Source organism: Octopus sinensis, linkage group LG6 (genome assembly GCF_006345805.1).
Source record: "Octopus sinensis linkage group LG6, ASM634580v1, whole genome shotgun sequence".
Taxonomy (NCBI): domain Eukaryota; kingdom Metazoa; phylum Mollusca; class Cephalopoda; order Octopoda; family Octopodidae; genus Octopus; species Octopus sinensis.
This window is the reverse complement of record NC_043002.1, coordinates 88,570,616-88,593,115: the sequence shown is the minus strand read 5'-3', so window position 1 is coordinate 88,593,115 and position 22,500 is coordinate 88,570,616. Positions and strand designations below refer to the sequence as shown.

Below are 22,500 nucleotides of genomic sequence, written 5' to 3'. Positions count from 1 at the left end.
TCACAACAAATCACAACGAACTACAAAGACCACAGCGATAACTCACTTCACAGCTATACATGCACACACACACATGCATGCATGCACAAACACATCCACACACCTGATGGTGATGACAACGATGATGACTACAAAATGACAATGACAATGACCACCACCATCGGAAGAAAGACCAATTGGAGCTTTTAATGGTGCTGTTTATTGTGATAGTAAGCTCCAACTTGCACAGTTTTAGTCACTGCATTTCTAAATTTACCCTTTCGTTACCAACCCGTCCAAAACCGGCTCTGGCCCAGTAGTACAAATGTTTTGTTTTCATAAGTTTTGAATTAAAATCTTCCACCAAACCTTAGTCACAATTTATGTTCCTAACACTAGCTTAATGATAACTTAGTTATTTTACTAAATTCTTTGTTATATTTAAAAATGATTGAAAGAAACAGAGTGTCTCAAAATAAATACAGTAATGAAAGGGTTAATCTTTGAGAAGAATCATCTACATTATCCAGGATGTTTTGTATCTTTGAAAATATACAGAGAAAGTAACACCTTCCTCAATTATTATAAATAAACTCTCCAACCGAGTTCGCCATGGCATCTGGTCATGAACAACTCTGAAGTACTTTCAGACTTCTTCAACATTAATTCCTGCAACTGTTGTTGTTGTTATTGTTGCTGGTACAGTTGCTGCCGCTGCTGCTGTTACTGTTGCTATTGAGCAAAAGATCTTCGTCCCAGAGGTCGCAAGATGGGAGAAGTCTGAAACGTGGTCCTTTGCTATTCGTAAGACCCACAGAAGAGAAAGCAGGTCAACCCCCAACACCGAGAGCATTGACGGGTGGATGAATGCGCATCCAGGCTCAGCGGTTGCGTAGGAAGTTGGGGACAAGAAACAGGAAGAAAGTGTGAGAGAAAGTTGGGGTGAAAGAGTACAACAGGGGTCGCCCCACCCCTTGCCGGAGCCTCGTGGAGCTTTAGGTGTTTTCGCTCATGCTGCTGCTGCTGCTGTTACTATTGCAACTGCTCCATGTGGGCCAACAAATCCTCCATGTTAACAATTTTTTTCTTTGGTTTCATACCAAAGATTTCACTGTCTGACATAAACTTTGAATATCTTGTCACCACTTTTATATTCTTAGTTGTAGATATTGGATTTTAATGAAGCAGGGGTAGAGCAATGCATTCACAGACATAACTTTTGATTAGCAACACACAAGACTCCAACACCTTTCACTTTCTCAACAAGACATGTTACACTTTCTAAGACTTTGATGGGTCCACCTTTTAATCACGCAGGGGTGTGAACGTCTATCACCACAACAGTTTGATAACCCCGATCTACATGGTTGTTCAACTTGCTAGAAATAGCAACCAAATCTCCTTCAAATCAAACCTTATCAAGTTGAAAATAACACAAAAGAGAATTAAATGATACAGACCAACTTTCTTCTTCTTCTTACAGCATTCACCCGGGGTACATTGAGCTGGCTTCATTCATCCTCAATGCTGCATCTCTCCCAAACGCTGATCAGGCTTGGCGATTTGAGGCTAATGACCGCGTGATCTCCAACCACTCCTTATTCCAGCGGCGAATGCCATAGGTTGGGTTCTAGATCAGCCTTGACTGTCATCAGCCAGGTTTTTCGTTGTCCGATACAGACCAATACAGGAAGATAGGAAGGTCTTCCTGTAAAAGACAGGATGGACATGACTGGAACATCTGGATCTAAGCAACTGACTTACTGCCTCTCATATGACAAACCACTGCCTACCAGAATGTGCAGTGTGGTTCTTAGTAGGAATAACCATGTTATATGTAGAGTGCTGGATATGTGGCAAGGGATACCACTCAAGTCGTTTGACCAGCTACATATATGCCATAGTTCTACTTCATCATAGCTGAACTGATGGGATTTACACAACAACTAATATAAAATGATATACAAGGGGTGTTGAAAAGTTCCTGGTTTTAAGAGTATTGCAGAAGACCTGGCTGGAGGCTCAGCCTTCTGAGTTCTTTTACAGGGCTTAGAAAAACTGAAATACTGCTGCAATAAGTGTGTGAATCTGAGAAGGGAATATGTTGAATAAAATCATTATTAACCGATTCCTCTGTATTTTCTTTTATCCAAAGTCAGAAACCTTTCAGCACTCCCTTGTATATAGGGTCACTGTTGGTCAATGTTCATCATGTATCTGTACATGTATGTACAAGCTTGGGAATGATTTTTGTTTAAGAAAGACTGGCAGATGCCTATACATGCAAGTCTTCTCTCTCTACTAATGACATTTATTCAAAGGAAAGTTATCAAATTGGGCTGATACAACTTGACATCAATCTTATTGCAGGCATTACTGTCTGAATGCAAGGAGCTGGAACTCAAGGCATCATACCCAACTCTCTGACAGTTTTGCTAATCCACCCAGAGCTGTCTTAAGATATGGACACATGGGAAAATAACCTGAAGACCTCATAGGTCTAGGGGCCTGTTCTGATCTATGTATTGCTGTGACTTTCTGTCAATAAATATATACAATAGAATCTAGATAACTGATTTGTCTAGGGGCTTATAATGCTGCTAAGACACCCTTGTAACCACCGCCTTGGTTTGTTTCTATTTTATCAACCCTGAAAGGATGAAAGGTATAGTTACATCAGTGAGATTTGAACTCAGAACTCAGAGAATTGAGACAAATACCATGAGGTATTCTATCAAATTATCTAATGACTGTTAAATTCACTGCCTACATAATAGTTTCAAAATTTGGCACAAGATGAAAAATTTTTTTTAGGGTTGGAGATTAGTCAATTACATTGACCCAAGTGCTCAAATGGTACTTGTTTTATTGACCTCTGAAAGGATGAAAGGCAATGTTGACCTCAGCAGTATTTGAACCCAGAATACAAAGAGCCAGAAGAAATTCTGCTAACCATTATGTCTGATGTGCAAATGATTCTACTAGCTTGTTGCCTTGCTAATAAGAACAAAGGTGTGAAATTTTGGAACAAGGCCAGTAATTTTAGTGGGAAGGTTTAAGTTGATCACATTGACTCCAGTGTTCAACTGGTGCTCGTTATATCAACCTTAAAATGATGAAAGACAAAGCTAACCTCAGCAGAATTTGAACTCAGAAGGTAAAGAACCAGAAGAAATGCTGCTAAGCATTTTCTCCAATCTGCAAGTGATTCTGCCAGTTTGACATGGACAACAACAGTATGATACAGAGCAGAAATAAAACTGGTTTCACTGGCACAATGTAACATTTCTTCATTGGGGTTCAATATCCAAGAAGATAGTGTTCAATTTTTCAAGTAAAACTCAAATAAAACTCTAACAATGCATATTAAGAATTACATAACAACTATTTAAGAAGAAAGTTTCTTTTGGTGAATTATAATCTAAAAAGAAAATTACAGTATATAAATCAATATATATATATATGTGTATATATATATATATATATATATATATATATATATATACATGCTCAAGCAGTTGTGTTAGCAAAATGGAGATCATCAGAAAGAAGTCTGGTGTGAGGGATGTCATCGTAGAGTATACACGCAGCAAGTTTAGATGGGCTGGACACGTCACCCGGCTCACCGATAATCGGTGGACCCGCACACTTGTCGAGTGGTACCCACACGAGCAGAAACGACCACGACGGTGGAGTTACGATTTCAGGAGGACGATTGGGATAACGTGGATGAGGAAGGCAAAATCCAGTGAGGAGTGGACAGTGTGCTGTGACCAACAGTGTCAAATGGACGCCTGACGAACTGGTCAGTCAAGGTGATCAAAGTGATATATATATATACATATATATATACTTGGTAAAGGATGCATGGCGTTCGATCATATAATAATATAAATAATATATAAATATATGCATATATACATACATATATGTACATACCTACATATGTATATATATATACATGCATATATGGGTACAGGTCATCAAAAAAGGTTGAACACAATAAGAAACGAAAACATAAAAACAAAAACATAGAAACGAACTTTTTTTCAAACAATGAAAAAAACAGAGAAATAAGACATACAACACAAGGAATATTCCCCTTCTTCAGTTGTCCCTGTTTCATCTACTCCATATATATATATATATATATATATATAATAATAATAATAATAATATAATAATAATAATAATAATAATAATAATAATAATAATAATAATGACCAACAACTCAAGGGCTTACTAGCAATAGTCAAACAATTCAGTGATGACATCAGAATGCAATTCGGCCTCGATAAATGTGCAAAAGCTACCTTTATCAAAGGAAAAATGACAGAAACATCTAATGTTAACCATGACCAGCAGAATGTCATAAAAGAACTAGACCCAGCGGAGAGCTACAAGTATCTAGGGGTAATTGAAGGGAACAGAATAAGGCATTCAGAGATGAAGGAAAGGATCAGGAGAGAATGTTATCGAAGAGTAAGAGCAATACTCAAGACAGAGCTGAATGCAAGAAACAGGATCGAAGCGATCAATGCATTAGCCATACCAGTCGTGACTTACAGTTTCAATATCATTAACTGGTCAATTACTGAAATATGTCAGCTCGACAGAAAAATACGAAAACTGTTGACAATGCATAGAATGCACCACCCTAAGGCAGATACAGAACGACTTTATCTGCCAAGAAAAGAGGGAGGCCGTGGTCTTTTACAACTGGCAATAACAATGAAGATTGCTACAATTGGCCTAGACACCTACCTGAAAAAGTCTGAGGACTGGATGTTAAAACTTGTCTCAAAACATCATCATCATCATCATCATCGTTTAACGTCCGCTTTCCATGCTAGCATGGGTTGGACGGTTCAACTGGGGTCTGGGGAGCCCGAAGGCTGCACCAGGCCAGTCAGATCTGGCAGTGTTTCTACAGCTGGATGCCCTTCCTAACGCCAACCACTCCGAGAGTGTAGTGGGTGATTTTATGTGCCACTGACACGAAAACAAGAAAGCATCATACTCAGTAACAAAACAGGCAAAGGAACATCTAAGTGAATTCCGAATACAACAAATTTCGGAATTAGAGATAGACATACGAGAAACAAGCACAGAAAAGCTAGGCGCATGAAAACCCGTGCCAAAACTACGGCCTTAGATATTCTGAATAATAAATGGCAAGAAAAACCTCTCTATGGCAAATACCCAAAGAGAGTGAATAATGCAGATATTGACAAAGCCCTGACCCATCAATGGCTAATGGCCTCTAGCTTAAAATCTGAAACAGAGGGGTTTATCATAGCAGCTCAAGATCAATGCCTACCAACAAGAAACTACCAGGCCATCATATTAAAGAACGGCAGTAGCCCAACATGTCGTGTATGCCGACAACAAAATGAAACCATTGATCATGTTGTCTCCAAATGCAGTCTTCTAGTGCCTACAGAGTACCTCAACAGGCATGATAGAGCTGCACAATATATTCACTGGGTAATTTGCAAAAACCTGGATTTGCCCCATGAAAAAAACTGGTGGGAACACAATCCACCTCCAGTGCTTGAAAATGACCACATCTCACTCCTCTGGAACTTCACCATTCAAACTGACAGAAAGATAGATGCAAATAGGCCAGACATCATATTGAAAGACTTCAGACAAAGAACATGCCTCCTCATTGATATGACTGTCCCAATCGATATAAACGTATCTGTCAAGACCTACCAAAAACTGAGCAAATATAAAGATGTTGAAATAGAAATCAGCAAAATGTGGAACCTGAAGACTAAAACAATACCTGTTGTCATAGGTGCCCTGGGAATGATAGCGAAAGGGGTTGATTGCTACCTAACTCAGATACCAGGAAACCCAAAAATGACAGAAATTCAAATGATAGTGCTCATGGGAACTGCTCATATCCTACGCAAAATACTCTCTGTGTAATCCCAAGGTTTAAAACAAACTTTTTTTTAAAAATTTATTTATTAGACATTTACAAGTACAACACCAAAAAAAAACCCAAATATATGGCACACTAGGCATAACAACAACGTGAACTTCCATCCTGTTGTCTCTTGAGGTCTCTGGGTGAGACTTGGAGCCAACTTGTACAGACATAAAGCAAAAGTTAAATATAGAATAATAATAATAATATGACAAAATATTATTCCAAACTTACAGGGAAAAATTCAATTTAGAAATACTAAATCAAATTTCACAAAATATAATAGATAGATATATATATATAAATTCACTGACACAAAGAGAGTTTTTTTTTTCTAATTTATATATATATATATATATTTTCTTCTAAAGTCGGTATTTCAGTATATGTAGTTAACTAAACATAAAATCCTAGATTAATACTAGATTAACTGTCCCAGATTTTGAATTACCTTGACTGAGTTACTTTCAAATTATATTCATACATACATACATAATACATACATACATACATACATACATACATACATACATACATACATACATTGTAAACAAACACCTGAGTTGACCTAAGTTACAGATTTAATAATAATGTATGGTTGACAATTGAAACATCACATGGCTTAATCTATCAGTCACACAGTCAGTCTGTCTGTCTGTCTCTCTGACACTCAGGTTGTCTGTCTATCTGTCTTAAAATGTGTGTACATGCCTGTGTACGCACACACACACACACACACACACACACACACACACACACACACACACTTGCACACACACACTCACACACACAGAGTTTGCTTCCCAACTATGTGGCTTTTCAGGTTTAGTTCCATTGTGTGCCACCTTTGGTAGGCGTTTTCTACTGTAGCCCATGGCTAATCAAATCTTTGTCAGTGAATTTGATGAGCAGAAACTGAAAGATGTCTTTCATATATGTGGGGTATGTGTATACATACATACATACATATATCTATCTATCTATCTATCTATCTATCTATCTATCTATCTATCTATCTATCTATCTATCTATCTATCTATATATATATATATTATATATATATATATTATATATATATATATATATATATATATATACGCTAAATGAATGATGAATGATGATATATATACATATATACATAGACACATACATACATACATACATACATACATACATACATACATACATACATCTGTCTTGTATATTAAAAGGCAAGTTGTCTGTGTGTGTGTGTGTGTGTGTTGTGTGAATCACTTCTGCTCCTACAATTTTCCACCGAATTTCACCAAATTTGACATGCGTGCTTTCTTTGACTTAGGACGCCTTTTCTTATAACTTTCTCCTTGAAATTCTGTGCCCCCAACATAAATAAACTAGTCTCAGTTCGCCTAGGATTTGAACCCATCACATAGATGCAACGGTATGCATTTTATCTTATATATTAAAAGGCAAGTTGTCTGTCTGTGTGTGTATTGTGTGAACCACTTCTCCTTCACTTTTCAACTGAATTTCACCAAATTTGACATATGTGCTCTCTTTGACTTAGGATGCTTTTTCTTATAATTTTTGCCTTGAAATTCTGCTCCCCCAATATAAATAGACTACTCTCAATTCACCTAGGATTTGGCTTGAGCCAGTGAAAAAATGTGACACACACCCAGCTGGAAAAAATCAATACTTTACTTTGTCAGCTGTGGTGAGCTCTTTTTGACTGCTTGCACAGTACTGCCAGCAGTATTCCTTAGTGAGTTATGATCTGCCTCTGTTTTCACATGAGCACTCTTTTTCATATAATTATTCCAACTTAAACTAGCCTCTTCAAAACTCTTACCCAAAATTAAAAATCCTTAATTCAGTCTGTTTGATTAACATTTGTGCCAGCTACATTTTACTACTTTTTGGGTGCTACACATTCACCACTTTTAACTTAGAACTTTTTCTACTGTGTAAACTGATAATTTACAACCATGCGTCGATGCAAGAGATCCAATATAGGTCAGCAAACAAATGCTACAAAGAAAAGTAAATGTATGTGTGCAAATGAATCTCCCGAGGACACTACCAGGAGGAACTCTCTCAATGCACTTAGGATGGCTTCAGTGCAAAGAAGGGAAAGGAAAGAGCAGCATTGTGATTGGTTAGCACGTATTGCTGTGCAACAAGCAATATTCAGCATGCCGAACAAGAAATACTTCCTCTTCTGCTGCTGCATGAGCTTCAGAGACTGCAGCACAATGTGCAGATTGACTTACAAGAGATGCTGCAGCAACTGCTGTTGCATGTGTTGCAAAGACTGCAGCACAATGTGAAGATTGGCTTACAAGAGATGCTGCAGCAACTGCTGCTGTGCACGCTACAGAGACTACAGGGGAAAGACAACAACGGATGTTGGTCTATGTGGCAAACAGGAAAACATCATGTAATCATACCCTTGTCACCTTATTTATTTCATTAGTGTAATCTTCACAGCATGCTCTCCGTTAAGTATCCCCAATTGTGATGTAGGCAACAGATACTACACTTTTCATCTTTTTTGCACAGGCCACATGTCTAATTTTTTTATTCAGGTAATATTGTATGTGCAACCCAGTGAAACAGCAGGTAAATATACTATTTCTCTTTATGTCATATCTTTAGACTCAACCTTTCCATCTGCTAAACGGCACATGTCAGTTATGTGGTAAGGAAAATGAACTCAATTACTACCAGTTTTTTACAGATTGATCTACTGTCCCAATGGAAAACAATGACAATGGTGTGGGTGTATGACTTGCATGTTCACTATTGCGCTAAATAAATAAAACAATGCAGGCAACATCTGCCATTATGATTTCTTTCATTCAGTTCAGAGGTGCATCCGTGAATGGTCTAATTACCAAACAGGCATACTTAACAAACAGCCCTGGGCAACACCAGGTACACTTGGTAGTATATATATAAAACTGAGAATGTGTGTGTGTGTGCATCTCTAATACTTGAGAACTACCCAACCGGTTTCATTCAAATTTTACACATGCATTACTTAGGGTTCACGCAGTTTCATGGGCCAAAAAATGTTCAACTTCTTGCTTAATGCGAGTCCAGAGTAATCTCTTGTCTCTTACACTATGTCAGTATTACATGTCAAAAGTGAAACCATAACATCTCTATTGTAATGTGAGATAATTTTAGTTTAATAGTTTTACTATTAATACTGAAACTATTAAAATGAGACTACTATCTCACATATGTACCTGCATATATATATACATACATACTAGCAGAGGCAACCAGTGTTGCCTGGGAATGAAATTTTTCCTTACATATTGGAAGAAAAAGCCAAATATGTTGTATAGAAATTTGTTATTCTAAATTCAATTTATTCTTCAATCGGGATACAATTTATTATTTAATTGGGAAGTCAATTCTGAATTCATAATACAAAATAATAATAATAATAATAATAATAATAATAATAATAATAATAATAATAATAATAATAATAATGATATAATAATAATAATAATAATAATAATAATAATAATAATAATAATAATAATAATGATAATAAACGAAAATAAACAAAAATTTACCCCTTTATGAAAGGAGATAAATTTCTACCACATATGTTGAAGGAAATTATGTAAGAGCTTCTGGTTAAACAACTTTGTTTTCTGATTTGGAGCATAAACAAATAAGTGTTGCAAACTACCTACCCTGGAGCAACCAACAAAATTGACCGTGAGAAAAGCAAGCCATAAGATTTCAAAGACTGACCTTGAGTTTTATTAATAGAAATTGCAAAGCAAAGTTACACTGGGAATTGTGTTCGTTTGAACTCAAAGGGCATGTCTGTTGGTTTGATTGAAATTCTTGGAATAAAAACCTCTTCCCCAGTGACACATCCAGTGATGATGGTAGCTTCTGTCACATTAGGTGATAATGTCGTCACAATCAACCATTGCATAATTTAGGAGGATCTAAATTTCTTAGAAGCATTATTGGGACTCCTACCTTCAGAAAAAGTTTATGTGGAGGAATTCCAGGTGGCTCAAGAGAATTAAGAAACTTTGTTGGGTAATGGTCAGCTTGATTTTCACCAAGGACTGAATCAACTGAATTGTACTTCTTAATGATTGTTGGAATTTTATTCATTAATTCATGGTTAATCCTTGCTACTGTTTCATTTTTTGGAGCAAGAATTGCTCTTTCATACAACCATTTATGTGAATTATAATTATTACTTAAGTCTGGAAATGCCTTGTTCTTCAGTTCAGCTGGGTAATTCACTATGATAGCAATATGAGCCAAATTGATATCACCATTCCCATCAAATGGTACTTTCCCATTTCCTAATTGGAGGAGCCAGGTTGAAAACCGCTTTGCACATTGGTCCCCATATAATAAAGCTTGCACATTAGTATTGAAGGAGAATTTCAGTACTTTATTCCATAGGTGTGAAGACTTAATGCATGCTTTTATTTCATCAGATCTTTTTCATATCAGAATGACTGGTAATGTCTGTCTGAAGTCTCCTGATAAAACTAACGTAACTCCTCCCATGGATTTGTTGTTGCTTCTGATGTCCTGTAAGATCTTACCAAGAGCTTCCATTGCACCTCTATGTGATATGGAGCATTCATCCCAAATGGTAAGGTGGTATTCGCACAACATTTCTTCTGAACCTGAATCTTTGCTTATGTTACAAATTGGACTGTCATTTGTGATCAGGTTTAGCGGTAATTTAAAAGTTCATCTTCCTGGGAGAATAATGGCAGCAAAGTCAGACAATGGTACAGCAGCTGCAAATTTTTTTGTCGCCTTACTTTGGAGATAAGCAATGTTACAAATATTTTACCTGCGTCACCAGGAGCATCAAGAAAGAAAATTCCTTTGCTTTTTTCTGATGATTGTGGAATGCCACGCGTGCACGCGCACACACACACACACATATAGATACAATATCAATCATCAGATGAAATGGACGTGTGTGTGTGAAAGAGAGAGAGAGAGAGAAAGTGAAGGGGTGTGTTGTCATATATACATACATAAATAGGCATACATCTTTCTTGTATGTTTGTCTGTATGTGTGTGTGTGTGTGTGTGAGAGAGAGAGAGAGAGAGAGAGAGAGTGCCACTTAGACATCACTCAGAGAGAGTGTGCCACTTTGACATCACTCTCTCTCTCTCTCACACACACACACACACATACATACAAAAAAGATGTATTCATATGTATTTATGTATGTACGAATGCATAACAACACACCCGTTCACTCACTCACACACAGACACACACACACACACCGTACATGAATGTATACAAACGTACATACAAAAACACGTGTGCGTGTGTGTGACTGACTAGAAATACATAGAGCTGAACACGGTGTGAAAAAGAAAATAAATAAAATAATTTTACGTAAAGTAACGGTGTGTGCAAGTTCCAGCAAAATAATGCCCATATATTTTTATCGCTGCCTGTTGAATTGCAAAATTTGAACGTGATATTTGTGTAATAAAGAAATCAAACCTGGAGTGAGTGTGTGAGAGAGAGAGAGAGAGAGAGAGAGAGAGAGAGAGAAAGAGAGAAAGAGAGAGAGAGAGAGAGAGAGAGAGAAAGAGAGAAAGAGAGAGAGAGAGAGAGAGAGAGAGAGAGAGAGAGAGACCGGGAGAGAGAACATTGCAAACGATGAATGGGATGGACATGGAATGAAAAAATCGTATAAATAAAAGCAAGTTGAAAAGTATCTTGTACTGAATATTTAAATTTGTGAACTTAGTAAATATTTCTTTCAGTAATTTATCATAGTTGTTTACAAATAGCAAATTAAAACTTGAAATGAAAACATTAAAATTAGATAGGGACAGGCTTCGTCATTTTTATGTCAATACCGGAAGTTGAGATTGAGAAACCTTTTTAAAGAAGTGAATGTAATCTTATAATATTCCAAGCTATATTTGCAGAGAATTTCATTAAAAAGTATCCATTTTCTTGAAAGTTAAGACGAATTGAAGTAAACTCATTTATCTGAAAGTTATGATCATCAAACTTTGTTTGGGGGCGGGGCGCAGAAATCTGTAGTTATGCTAAGTTTGACACTTTACTTCTACGCATGGTTATATATTTATACAGAAATACACGAGTGCAGAAGATAATAAACAATGAAAATAACTTGGTAACGGAAATTATGTTTCTTTATACGACAGGCAGAAAGTAAATAAGAAATTTTAAGGGGATATAATGTATTGTACGGGTTGAAGCGAAATTTGTCACTCACTGAACCAAAGAGCCAGTATCGAAGGAACCAGAAAGAAACTGTCAACAACAGAAAAGCACAAGACCGTACGGATTGAAGTAAAATTTATAAAGATACTTCTGTCAGTAAATTATGAAATTACTTACGTCAGTAATTGTGGACTTCTTTCTGTCAGTAATTTGTTGTTGTTTGTAAATAGCGATTCAAAACTTAAACTTACAGTGAAAACAGTAACATGAAGGTTAAACAATAGCGTATAAAAATTGAAAGTGAAAAGAACAGCGTCTGAAAAATGAAAGTGAAAACAAGCGATATAGATAGAGAGATAGAGATAGATCGAGAGAGATGGATAGAGAGATGTACATTAAGAGATATATTACGTCACTGACGCTAGAAAACTGGAAGTCAATATTAAAAAAATCTATGAATGACATAAATGTAATATAAAAAGCAATTTTTTCATTTAAAAAAATTTTTAATAAAAAATCAAATGAAGGCTCTATTATGTGTCAGAGGTAAAATGCATCACAAGTCCGGAAGTAATTGGTGAAACCATTTTCGCATGAAAAGTGAATACGCACACATCTCTATTATATATATACATTTCGTTTTTGGATTTGGTTTGCAAGATTCTTTATGTGAGTTCGTGTGTTGAAGCATATTCTGTTGTGTCTGGGGAGAGTCATTCTCTTTTAGTGCCTTATAATTTAACACATTCACCGTTAAAATTTCCGCTTATTTCTTTTTTACTTTTCTAAAATTTTCGTTGCGTTTTGCAACCTTTTCAATAGTTTTGACTCTGTCCGTTATTCACACTGCGTTTGTGCTTGTTTGTGCGCTGAAAATCCATTTATTTAACAACATAGAAACAAAGAGGTAGGTAATAATTTGTCAGTGAATTACACAATGTAAATGAATAAAATTTAGGAGGCCGGGGTAGTTGATTCCACGCAAAAAATCCGACTTTTTTTTTCTTAGTGAAAATCGTGCGAGTGTTATCTAGAAATTTGCCTGGAGTTTTCATGGTAAATTTGAGATTTTAAAAAATGTTTTCCATATTCTTAATCTCCGTATTTTTCAACGTACATTGAAAAATAGATGGTGAAAGATCAATGGTTATGGGGAGTGAAATTTCCGAGGCTTCCACCCCACCCCGCCCTGTTTTTCGGACCACAAAAAGGGTTTTGTAGCATATTGGGAGGCCAGGGTAGTTGATCCCACGCAAAAAATCCGATTTTTGTTTCTTAGCGAAAATCGTGTAAGTGTCAATCTAAAAATTTAATCTAAAATCGTTTGCCCATTCATTTCTGTTTATGAAATTCTCTGTACGTAATTTTGCTTTCTCGGTGGTCAAGGCAAATGATGACTGGCAAAGCAACAGTACCCTAATGCTGACATTGGATACAATGACCTGATCTACAATAATGCGCTGATTGAAATCGAGGATGCCCTGCTCAAAATGGGTGGGGAAGCGTTGAACACATTCGGTCTGCCATCCTAATTGCGACAGGACGTTAACACACCCCCACCAAAGTTACTTTCGGAGTTGTTGTATGACGCTGATGGCCTTGCGGAGTACCTGAGAATAAATGAACCGAAATTACTCCCTGATTAGAGGCTGGTGTATGAAACTGTCGTCAGTGCCGTTGAAAAACAGGTGGGCGGCATTTTTTTCCTCGATGCTGCTAGAGGTACTGGCAAATCCTTTGTAACACCATTAATACTTGCTAAGATTCGTCGCAAGAAACAAATTGCGCTAGCCGTTGCTTCCTCAGGAATCGCTGCTACGTTATTACCAGGGGGTAGGACAGCGCACTCGGCATTCAAACTGCCTTTATATTTGGTGAGGGCTGAGGTTCCTACTTGCAACATTGGCAAAAATTCAGAGGAAGCTGAAGTTCTTAGACAGTGCCGTCTCATTGTATGGGACGAATGCACAATGACCAATAAGGGTGCCTTTGAAGCATTGGACCGGTCACTGAAAGGTACCAAGGATTCTACAGCTTCTAAGGGTGGTGTAACTCTATTGCTTTCAGGAGATTTCCGGCAAACCCTTCCTGTCATCCCTAAAGGTTTGATGAAGTGCGTGCTTGCCTTAAGTCATCCACGTTGTGGCTCCAGGTTAAGACCTTAAGCCTAAGCACAAACATGCGTGCGCACTTGCTTGGTGATAGAACGTCTGCAGCATTTGCTGAAGACATTTTAGCCCTTGGAGAAGGCAAGGTCCCTAGGAATGATAGGGGTGACATATCCATCTCTGAACTGTGCAACACTGTAGACAACCCTTTCGATCTCTTGCAAACAGTGTTCCCCAATCTGGAAATAGTGTTCCCCAATCTGCAGGCATCATTTGGCTCAGTGAAAGAACCATACTGACAACGTAGCTGTCAGCGCTATCTAATCATCATCCTCATCTATGTTCCATACTGGAATGGTTTAGGCAAATAGTTATATAGGTGTGGCTGAGTGTGTGTGTGATACCTACATCTGTCTATCTATCTATCTATCTATCTATCTATCTATCTATCTATCTATCTATCTATCTATCTATCTATCTATCTATCTATCTATCTATCTATCTATCTATCTCGGAAAATTTAAAACAGAGGGTTACCTACTTGCAAACAAATGTGGTAACATGTAACATTATTGACCGAGGTTACTGTGGTCTTTTCCGTAGGCTTTTCTTCCCACGGATAAACCTTATCTGCTTCACCTTTTCACTTTACATCATGACACTGTGATACACGATCCCTATTGATAATTCTTTTTTTCTATTTTTGACTGTTGACTGTTCATCAATCCCTCAAACAGTTCTTAACAATAGGAGACATAGAAACATCATTTTTAGCCTGAACACCCTATATCTATCTCTTTATCTCTGTACTTGTTTCTTTGTCTGTCTGACTCTCTCTCTCTCTACCTGTTTGTCTGTATTTGTCTCTTTCTCACTCTCTTCACACACATGTGTGATATGCGTAAGAGTGCGGATGTGTGTGTGTGCGTGTGTTTTGGTGGATGTTGGGTGTGTGCTTATGTTAATGTTAAGGTTGTTAAGTTAAATTATAAAGAACACAAGAACTTTTCAGCAAAGTCATCTACCTACCTCTCTACTACACTCCTACTCAGTGACTTACTGACCTCGCTAGTATTACTTACTCTAATTACCATGAAAAGAGTGTCCTACACACTCTGTAAAAGTAGTTGGTGTAAGGAAGGGCATTCATCCAGAGAAACCATGTTAGAACAGGGATTTTTTCGGTTTGAACGGCAGTTTTTAACATAATTTCTAGGTAACTAAAAAATTTTAAACTTCGTATACTGGTAGAATGTGTTTATAAAACATCTTTTTCTCTTGGCTTTATTGAGGAAATTCTATAGTTTTTAAGATATTTGTTGTTTTTTTCTTCAATTTCTGCAATTTCAACCAATCAATGACGTCCATTGAGGTAAAAAACATTCTGTGCTGTATGAATATGTCCCTCGTTTAAGAAACAGATTGGGTTTATTTACATTTGTGAAGAAAAAGAAATACCCTTTCCCCCACCCCATAACCCTAACTAACCCTGACCCTAAAACAGATTGAAATGCAATAGATCGATTCTAGGGTCATAATTATGGGTGACAATTTCTTATGACACCGCTAGAAAAAACTGCCGTTTAAACTGAAAAAATCCTAGAACAGACACTGGAGCTCAATGCATGCACCAACTTGTTAGATCTTGCCAAACAGTCCAACTCATGTCAGCATGTAAGACAGACAGTCAGTGATGATGATGATGATGACAATAACGATGAGGGTTGATTGGTACGTCATGTTTCAGTTTTTGCAGCTCATTCAGCTGGTTGAATAAGCAACAAAAGGTGAAAGTTATAAGTCCTGTTCAAACCAATACATACATGAATACTTACAAACGTACATACATGCACATATACGTACATACATACGAGGGGCGTTCAATAAGTAATGCCCCTGACCCACTTCCCATAGCAGTAGAGCAACGACACTTGGCACAGTTATTAGTCTTTTCCTACATAGGAACTTCCCAGAGTTATGCATTTCTCCCATCGTTTGATACAGCTCTGGAGACCGTTTTTGTAGAAGACCCCAGCTTGGTCCTCCAACCACGACGTGACTTCAGAAATCAAGGCTGCATCATCTGGGAAACGCTTTCCTTTCAAAATCAACTTCATGGCTGGGAAGAAGTGAAAATCAGAGGGTGCAAGGGTAGGAGTTCATAGCTGCACGCCTGTGCTTCTGATCTGGCGACACGCGAGTTGTGGACCGGAGCGTTGTCCTGCAGGAGGAGGATGCCTTTGCTGATCTTGCCCCGCCTCTTGATTTTGATAGCTTCTCTTAATTTCCTCAAAAGTGAAGCATAATAGGCTCCTGTAATTGTGGTACCCTTTGCCAGGAAATCTGTCATCACTACTCCGTCCTGGTCTCAGAAGACTGTGAGCATAACCTTGTCAGCGGAGGGCTGCACCCTTGCCGTCTTTGGAGGAGGTGAGTCACGGTGCTTTCACTGCATTGACTGGGCTTTGGTCTATGGATCATAGTGATGGACCCAGGTTTTATCCTGTGTGATCAGTCTTTTGAAAAATTTTGACTCATCTTCTTGGCACATCTCCAAATTCATCCTCTAGCACTCAACGCGTTCTTGCTTCTGGAAAGGTGTGAGCAACCTGGAAATCCATCTGACAGACACCTTTTGCTTATGCAAATGGTCATGAATGATAGTTTCCACAGACCCGGTACTAATCTTGACCTTATGGGCTATTTGGCGAATAGTTATGCGTTGACCTTCCAAAATGGCAGCCTCAACTTGACGGATAGACGTCTCATCAACGGCAGAAGGGGGCGACCAGATCTGGGAGCTGTTTCCACAGAGTTCTGACTATGTTTGAATTCACAATACCAGCGTTTTGCAAGGTCATATGATGGGGCATCATCACCATAAGTTACTTTCATTTCATCAAAAGTCTCCCGTGGTGTGCGTCCTTTCAAATACAAAAACCAGATCACTGCTCGACACTCAACAGGCTCCATTTCACACTTGACTCAGTTCAAACACCTGTAAATCAGAAACCACAATTAGTTCAGAGCTGTAATTCGTCACTTAATCTATAGAGGTATAAATAAGTGCACATGCAAAATTTCAGCTAGATCAAACAACTGCAAGTGGGTCAGGGGTATTACTTATTGAACGCCCCTCGTACAGGCACACATACATACATACATACATACATTCATACATACATACATACATACATACTACATACATACATACATACATACATACATATATGCACACATACATACATACATACATGCACACATAAATACATACATGCACACATAAATACATACATACATACATACATACATACATACATGCACACATAAATACATACATACATACATGCATGCATACATACATACATACATGCATACATACATACATACATACATGCACACATACATACATACATGCACACATACATGCATACATACATACATACATACATACATACATACATACATACATACATACATACATACATATGTGTTAGTAAAGCAGCTCTTCCACTATTGTAACTCTTCTTCCTGCTCTTCTTCATCGCAGGCAAAAATAATGGTTTCCAAGCAGAAGCAATGTACCATCATTAAATTGTTGACAAAAGAAGGGTGCAAGCTATTTGCTATATACAGAAGACTAGGCTACAGATTGTTTATGAAGATGGCACCCTTCACATGAGTAATGTGCACAGATGGACGAAGCTTTGAAAGCAACCCACTCAATTTGAGGCCATTAACTACAACCATTGACCTGAACTATCAGCAAGTGACTAAATTGATCTGTACAAACGATCAAAATTTGTGAGCCTGCAGTACAACTGCAATCTGTGGAAGCACATGGCCTAGTGGTTAGAGCAGCGGACTCGCGGTCGAGGGATCGCAGGTTCGAATCTCAGACCGGGCGATGTGTGTGTTTATGAGCGAAAACACCTAAGCTCCACACGGCTCCGGCAGAAGGTAATGGCAAACTTCTGCTGACGCTTTCGCCACAACTTTCTCTCACTCTTTCCTCCTGCATCTTGCAGCTCACCGGCGTCCTGTCCAGGCGGGGAACCTATACACCAAGGAAACAGGGAAACCAGCCCTTATGAGCCAGGCATGGCTCAAGAAGGAACAAATAGGAACTGCAATCTGGTCATAATATATTACAGAAGATGGTGGAGGACTTTGGGAATTGGATAGGAAGTGCAAAATGGGTAAATCAGCAGGTGACTGTTGATATGGAGGATGGAAATGCATAATCCTGCTCTGATTTGTTGGAACTTTTCAAGTCAATGAAAAAAATTAGTTGGTTATAGATATACATCTCATGTTGGCTGAATAAAGCCTGAACTTTTTGGGGACTGGGCCAGACGATTAGATCAACCACAGTACACAATTAGTAATTAATTTATCGACCCTGAAAGGATGAAAGGCAAAGTTAACCTCAGTGGAATTTGAACTCAGAACATAAAGACAGATAAAATACCTATTTCTTTATTACCCACAAGGGGCTAAACACAGAGGGGACAAACAAGGACAGACAAACGAATTAAGTCGAGTATATCGACCCCAGTGCATAACTGGTACTTATTTAATCGACCCTGAAAGGATGAAAGGCAAGGTCAACCCCGGCAGAATTTGAACTCAGAACGTAAAGACAGACAAAATACCACTAAGCATTTTGCCTGGCATGCTACCATTTTTGCTAGCTTGCTGCCTTCAGAATCTTTTGATATTAGTAAATACTACAGTGTGTACATGAAAGTCCCCTCCTTCTCCGCAGTAATAATGAATGGGTGGATTAATGAATGAATGAGTTGATAATTACCTTTCTTCAGGTATGTATGTTATGTCATAACCCTTTCTACACAGTAAAGGTTATGGTATAAATGGAAACTCTCTTTGTAAAAGTATAGAAGCTCCACCAATGCTCTGCAGTTTAATATTTCATAGTACCGTGATGCATTGAATAGAAAAAACTTGTTTTATACTGTCAGTGTTTACCAACATTGTTCCAATAGTGTTCCATACATTACAGATCCACAACATGCATGTATTGATGTGTTCAAACAATAGAATTTATGCCTGGCATTTGATCTACAGTAGAATAGTATAGTGTATAATTTATATTCTCAATTTTTTTGTATGGATATATAAATATATATATATATAAATATATATGTTTATATATATAAATATATATATATATATATATATATATATATATATATAAATATATATGTTTATATATATATATATATATATATGTTTATATATATATATATATATATATATATATATATATATATATATATATATGTATCAAAAGAAAAACAGGACACAAAGGATATATATAATAAGCATATATATATAAACATAGATATATATGAATATATTTATATATATATATATATATATATATATATAATATATATATGTATATTATATATATATATATATATATATATATATATATATATATATATAAATATATATATACATATATAATATATATATATATATATATTATAAATATATTCATATATATCTATGTTTATATATATATGCTTATATATATAGTTAATCCTAACATGAACAAAGAGAGAAAACACAACAACACGAAGACGTGGAATAAGTATAGTGTTATTGGATGCTCAGGAAAGGAAAAAAAGGAGGATTTCACGTTTTGAGCAGAGATCTTCGTCATCATCAGAAATATAGAAAAAAAGAGAAAAAGTCCAAAGAAGGGAAGACGGAGAAAGAAAATTGCCAATGATACACATGCAGTCACATATTGAAATATATATATATAAATATATATAAATATATATATATATCTATATATATATATATATATATATATTTCTTGACCACACGTACTACATTCGCAGCTAACACTAAAAACATGTATTATCTATTTACTAATACTAATACGCTTGTTTCTTTACGTGAGCTAAGCAGTTGACATCGTCTTCCCTAATTCCTCTCATCATTATTATGTGCCGATAATTTCCCCCTTTCTCCACCGTCTCCCCTAAATATCCCTTTATTATTATGTGCTGATAATTTCTCCCTTTCTCCATATCACTTTGTCTGTTCTTCGCCCTAAATTATCCTTCATTTTTATGCGCTGATAATTTCTCCCTTTCTCCATGTTCCTACGATAATTATCTACGATAATTTGCCCGTTCAAGTCTTCACTCTATCAAACTTCGCGCATTCGCGGTGCACCCGCCCTTGCCCACCCCCACCACCAATACCGGATATCTCTATATTTTGCTCCATCTATACCGGATGTCCTTTCTCCCACCACCATTATGGGTGTCTACTCCTCGAACCCCCCTCTTCAATATGCTATTTCACCATGTATTACCCCTCTCGTGATATCCTACATTCTACTTGTCTAGAACCTGTCATCGTTTCTCCGAACACCCCTCCCCACTGGTGCTCCCCTATATTACTGCACCCTCTCCCCATCCCCCTCACTCTCTCTTCTCCCTGGTAGAACCCCCCCACCCCAGCCCATCTCTAGAATATCCATCTTTCTGCTACACTGCTTAAACCACGTCGCTCAATGACCATAATGCTTGCTTAGAATACTACTAACACCTAGAATTTCAGTATTTCTACCACAGAGCTTACATCTACACCATCAATGACTTTAGTGCTTGTGCTTACAATGCTGCTAACACCTGACCCCGCCTACCACAGGGGCCAGAACCTTAACATGCCTAAATGCTTGAATGTTGTCAGGTCAGAAGAGAGAGAGATCAGATGAAAATGCCTAAAAATCGATCACCGCTACCACAACAACCCTCTTCTTTTCAGGCGCCAAATTGCACCCCTCCCCCCCCCACATCTCCTTCCCAGTTTTCAGAGTTGGTACTGTCAATGTTGGTACACTGAAAGGTAGGTCTAGTGAGATTGTAGAGATGCTTGAGAGAAGACGGGTTGATGTATGCTGCATACAAGAGGTTAGGTGGAGAGGTGCTTCAGCCAGGGTCCTCACAAGCAAGGCACATAGGTATAAAGTCTTCTGGCAAGGTAACATGGATGGGGTAGGGGGTGTAGGCATTCTCCTTGCGGAGAAATGGGTGGATAAGGTCATAGAGGTTGTCAGGGTTTGTGACAGTGCTTAAGCTCAGGTTAGTCCTACAGAGTGGCACAGCTACGATTATCTCCGCCTATGCCCCACAAGCGGGCCTACCAAATGATCAGAAGGACCACTTTTATGATACCCTTCTTCAGGCTACCTCAAAGACTAGTGGCAAGGACCTCATCTTTGTGGGTGGAGACTTTAATGGGCATGTTGGGCGGGAATCGGGTATCTTCACTGGGGTTCACGGTGGCCATGGTATTGGCACCAGAAATGAGGAGGGAACTAGACTACTGGAATTCTGTGATGCATGTAACCTTTTAATCTGCAACACTAACTTCAGGAAGCCTGACTGCCACCTTATAACTTATCAGTCAGGGTACTCCGCTAGCCAAATAGACTTCATCCTCACCAGACAGCGGGATGCAGGGTCGCTCTTAAATACAAAGACCCTCCCGGGTGAAGAGTGTATCCCTCAGCATAGGCTAATAATTAGTGACTTTAGGCTTGAGGCCAGAAGGACTCCAAGAAACAGACCAATCCAGAAAAGAAGGATTTGGAAGCTAAAGAACCCTTCACATGGTCAGAGATTTAGGGACATCCTCATCAAGAAATTTGATGAGAGGGAGGAGGAGCTACAGTCGTCGGACATAGAAGGTAGCTGGAAATTCCTACGGGACAGCTTGCTGAGTGCCACAGACCAAGTCTGTGGATGGGGCAAAGTTCCTTCCAGACCTAGAGTTACGTGGTGGTGGAATAGTGCAGTAGACAAAGCCATTAGTTCTAAGAAACAGGCCTGGAGAGCCTGGAGGGATGGGGGTAACAGGGAACCGTACCAAGTAGCCAAAAGGGAGGCCGGGCGGCAGGTATACATAGCCAAAGATATAGCAGAAAAGAAGAAGTTTGCCAATGTCCAGCGACGTGAGGACCAAAGAACTGAGGTATTTCGTATTGCTAGACAGTGTGTGAGCGAAAATAGTGATGTTACAGGAGAGAAATGTGTCCGCATGGATGATGGGGCACTTGCCTTTAATGTCGGTGAAAAGAAAGAGGTTTAGAGAAGCCATTATGAAAGACTGCTGAATGTGGAGAATGAATGGGAGGAGGAGAGCCTGCCAAATGTTGACCCAGTAGAGGGACCAGCTATCCGAATAGACGGCTCCCTAGTAGATAAAGCAATTAAGGA

The 22,500-nt window shown here is 38.0% G+C and overlaps 1 long non-coding RNA gene across 1 annotated transcript in view; it reads right to left on the bottom strand.

Annotated features, from left to right (window-relative positions):
- LOC118763992 overlaps positions 1-14,649 on the bottom strand; it is a 15,033-nt gene extending 384 nt beyond the window's left edge. Inside the window, exons 1-2 of the long non-coding RNA XR_004999767.1 lie at positions 14,638-14,649; positions 11,166-11,176 (exon numbers count right to left, since the gene is read on the bottom strand). This is a non-coding gene — a long non-coding RNA (uncharacterized LOC118763992). The remainder of the gene's footprint in view (positions 1-11,165; positions 11,177-14,637) is intronic.
- Between the last annotated feature and the right edge of the window lie 7,851 nt (positions 14,650-22,500).